The following is a 4817-nucleotide window of genomic DNA, read 5'->3' on the forward strand; positions in this document are numbered from 1 at the left end:
TTGGAGGAATTGGAATAGCAATTCCCCCATCTGGTTCAAAATCTGAATCATTAGAATCTGAATTTAGCTCAAGATCGTCTTCGTCTTCAGACAAATCCTCTATTTCACTGTCATGATCAGTGAGGAAGTCCCGAGACTCCTGGGGCCCGTTTCAGAAAGCAGGTTTAGTGAAAACTCTGAGTTAGTTAACCCTGAGATGAGGGAAACTCTGGTTTTTCAGTTTCACAAAGCCAGTTCAGCTTTACTCTGAGTCAGTTACCCTGGCAACATACTCCGTGAACCTAACCTGCTCGCTGGCAGGTTTTCTTCAACTAACCCCGAGTTTATCCTGCTCTTAAGTTGAAGCCTGCCGACTGAAGGCAGTGGCAGACATGGCGTGTCCTTTTATTGAAGAGCCAGTTGATGTCGAGGCGCAGATACTTGGATGTTTTATCATTCCCTGATGAGTAGCTACCTGTTTGAGCGTTTCCGTTTCTCTGCATCATCAATCATTTATATAAACAATATTCTGAGCCTTCACATCGCTCACATGACACATCGTGGACACGCTCTCAGTTCCGAGCAAATTCTTTGTATTGCACTTCGTTTTTTTGCCAACGGCAGTTTTTTGTATAACGTCGGTGATGCAGAGCATGTGTCCAAGGCAACTGTCTGTCGGGCTGTCCGAAATGTGACACTTGCACTGAAACGGCTACTATGCACGTTTGTAGTGTTCCCAAGTCAGACCCACCAGACTTCTCAAAGAAGAGTTCCACAGAATTGCAGGTATCAGTCTAAGCAGTTATTCATTTATGTCATAAAGCTTTGAGACTTGAAGCACTAATCAGTCAATTTGATATATTTTAGGGTTTCAAGGTGTGATTGGCTGCATAGATGGCACTCACATTCCTATCATAGCTCCTTCAATAAATGAAGGAGATTATGTGAATAGGAAATCTGTCCACAGCATTAATGTACAGGTAGGCCTAAATACTAGCCCAAATGAAATATGCTTCACTATACAGCTAATTACTGTTCTCCACTGTGAAGATCATATGTGACGCAGCCCACATGATAAATAATGTGGAAGCGAAGTGGCCTGGGTCTGTGTATGACTCACGAATGTTTCGTGAGTCTACACTGAGTGCCAGATTTGCCCGTGGTGAGTTTATATATATAGTTTATATATCCAGTATATAGTTATATCCTATGAGTGTATCTTGTATTATCATAGGAGAGTTTGATGGTTATCTATTCGGAGACAGAGGGTACCCCTGCCAGCGCTATCTGCTGACCCCTTACCCTGACCCTGACCCTTGCCCACAGCAACACTACAACTTGGCTCACTGCAGGACACGAGCCAGAGTGGAGATGACCATCGGCATACTCAAGGCCCGGTTCCAGTGCCTTCGTAGGCTCAGGGTCACCCCGGAAAAGGCTTGTGACATTATAGTGCCATGTTTGGTTCTCCACAACATTGCCACTATTGGAGGAGAACAATGTCCTACTCTTTCCCCCAATGATCCAGATAATAATCCTGACCCCCCTGCTGATGCACGAGATGGAAGAGCTGTTAGAGACATGATATACTTAAATCATTTCTAACTGACTCTGCCTTTTTTCTGTTGGCTATAATGGAGGTCAAATTTTAAGATAACCAGAAAACACAAATTTGGAGACTTGTATGTATAAAAGGCATTTAGGTGTTGCTTTCATATAGACAATATTAAATACTGGCAGTGTTGGGATTTTTCTTTGTTTAGCAGATTTCCCTAATTACTTAAATATATCTATCACATGTTGAATGCAGCCACTAAATGCTGTTTAATGAGGGCAGGCTAAACAACATCACAATTGCTTGTACAATTATACCTTATCTGTTTGAACTACATTTTTATATTTCATTTTTAGTTGCAGCCAAGTCCGTTTGGGGCCTGTTGTGTTACAACTGCGCACAAACACACATATGGAATATAATTGTTGAATAAGTGGAACATTCAAGAGAAAACATTTTCTTTTTCTCAAATACCCTGACTCGGTCAGCTATTTTTTTCCATGCAAGCTCCCGCTTTTTGGCTGCTGCCATAGTATTGCTTTTTAGTAAAAATATATGCTCGCTTTCTATATGCAGTCATTAAGATTTGCAACTCCGCTGGGGAGAAGTAGGAGGATCAAGGCTTGTTAGTACTTGTTGCCATGGTGAATCATGTTATCTGTGTTCCATTGATGAGGACTTTTTATATCCTCATGCACGAGCTTCACTCAGAGTTACCTTGACTCAGAGTTGATTGAACTAAGCGTTATCACCTGTTCTGAAACCGAAAATTCAGAGTTTCACAGCTCAGAGTTGGTCAACCTAGAGTTAAGGTTTTAACTTAGAGTTTGTTGAACCTGCTTTCTGAAACGGGCCCCGGGACTGTCATCCATTTGCTTCTGCTGCTCATTTTGTAAAGGTCTGCCTGACAGAGTGTAATGTTGGTATGACTCCCATGCAGAGAATATTTGATATGTTTTGACCCTCCCCTTTTGAGTGTCCACTGAATGTGGGTGGAGTTTTCCCGCGAGAACAGAGAACATAAATGGTTCCTGTCAAAAGTCATAACACTTGCACCTGTGTGTGTGTGTGTGTGTGTGTGTGTGTGTGTGTGTGTGTGTGTGTGTGTGTGTGTGTGTGTGTGTGTGTGTGTGTGTGTGTGTGTGTGTGTGTGTGTGTGCGTGCGTGCGTGCGTGCGTGCGTGCGTGCGTGTGTGATTTGGGTGAATATGTCTCACAGTTGTAAAGAAAGAATTAGTCTGACATTTCTGACACCCTTTTACCTCCAGTTTTACTGCTGGGTCAAATCGACCCGAACAGTATCTATGTGATATAAACATGCAGGGGGTGGTTGCAAATATGTGAGATTAACTATTTTCATATTATATGTCGATTACACTAAGGCAAGCAGAAGTTTCATACTGAAAAATTACTTTTAACTATTTTTCCTAGATCTTCAAACTTTAAAACGGGTCAACTCCAACGGACATTAACATTGAAGTATGGATATGTTCAATAATGTGCACTGTACCTAGTTAAACAATTATGTTTTGCCTAGTAAATATAAAATGAAAACATACATATTATTGAAAATTAAATGTCAGCCTTACCTCATTCTCCACACTTTCAGCTTTCTTGACCTGAGGCGCTTGCTTAATTATAGGTGTGAGCTTGGAGCTTGGCTTGCGAGTGAGGACCGTATCAAGTTGTTGGAAGAGGAGAGGTGTTCTCAAAAATAGGAGCAGATGTTGTTTTTTGTACGAGAACCAATTTGGATTTATTCAAGGATCCGGGGAAAGAATTACATTTAAGTGAACATTTCCTGTCTGTGATTTCAGCCTATTAAAATGGATATCACCAGGTTTGTTATTTTTAGGCACAAGTCAAATGGTATCTCCCACTTAAAAACGTAGGTATCACTTTATTTTGATAGTCCACTGTTGACACTCGACAAGCTATCAGTAGATATGCAGTTGCATGTCAACAGTGAATGAGTTCACACTAACCCTAACCTTAACTTCACTGTTAGGGTTAGGGCTAACCCTAACAGTGAATGAGTTGACATACGGTTGAATGTCAACTTATTCACTGTTGACATATCTACTGATATATACTTTATATAATAATTATCTATCTATTATCTATCTAATTAATATCTACTTGAATTGCCCCCTGGGGATAAATAAAGTTTTCTTGAATCTACTAATCTGAATTGAATCTACTGATAGATTGTTGAGTGTCGACATGCAACTGCATATCTACTGATAGCTTGTTGAGTACATCTTGTCTTGGTAATACATTTTTGTTCACAAACTTTTCATGCTGATTTACCTGGACTTATAGTTGCATCATCCTGGAAGGAGTATGTGGAGAATTTGGAGCTGAAACCTGTACAATAGATACATACATATAAATATAGCTGTACCTTATGGTGTTCAAAATTACACTTAAATTGAATGAATAATTATGCATACCTGGGCTATTACACCTGGCATCTCCTCCCAAGTCAACTTTCTGTCCGGAAGCACTTAGTTCTCTGACATGCTCTGTTTTTATCTTGCTGAGCCTTGTATGCGTCGTTCACAGCTGGAATGAGGTATTTGGATTGGATGGCATAGTATTGTGATTTACTGGGGAGTTGTAGGTTGACAAGTTGTGCCCAGTCTTTTATATCTGTGAAGGTTGCTCCGGTAAACAAGATGGCAGCACAGGTCAGTATGTTGTTACATCCCATCTGCCTCTAGTCCGGGCCCGATTCCCATTCTCCACTGTGTCCTTGCTGGCATGTCCAATTCATTTTTATTTGGCTTCCATGTTGTGTTGTGGTCTGCTCTTTAATGGCTGTTCCGCATTGGTGGCATGTTTTAAAAAGTTCCATCAGTTTAGCCTCATCCACCAACCACCTCCTGTCTGCCGAGCTATCTCAGAGCCTTTACTGGATGTAGAACCTGAACCCGTTCCTGGACTAGATGGGGAGGTGTCACTCAGTGGCTTGAAGCTATCGTCAGCTGGGTCGTCACAAAAGCTTGTGCTCATTTCATGCAGAGGATCATCTACATCAGGGGTGGCCAACCTGCGGCTCGCGAGCCGCATGCGGCTCTTTGCCTCGTTTCGTGCGGCTCTTCAGTTCACATTAAATTTTGTGTTAAAATATATATATATTTTTTTATATATATATTTTTTTATCATTTTGTTTTTTTGTATGTGTGTGCATGTTCGCAAACGTTTTAATTAATGACGCAAAATAACGTTCACAAACGTTTGGTGTTGATGCAACATAAAATGGCCTGCTCAGCTTGGAGGAG

General features: G+C 41.1%; 1 pseudogene; it reads left to right on the forward strand.

Annotated features, from left to right (window-relative positions):
• Positions 1-371: 371 nt before the first annotated feature.
• Positions 372-1712, forward strand: LOC115547607 (putative nuclease HARBI1; annotated as a pseudogene).
• Positions 1713-4817: the final 3105 nt, after the last annotated feature.

This window comes from Gadus morhua, chromosome 7 (genome assembly GCF_902167405.1).
Source record: "Gadus morhua chromosome 7, gadMor3.0, whole genome shotgun sequence".
NCBI classification, from domain to species: Eukaryota; Metazoa; Chordata; class Actinopteri; order Gadiformes; family Gadidae; genus Gadus; species Gadus morhua.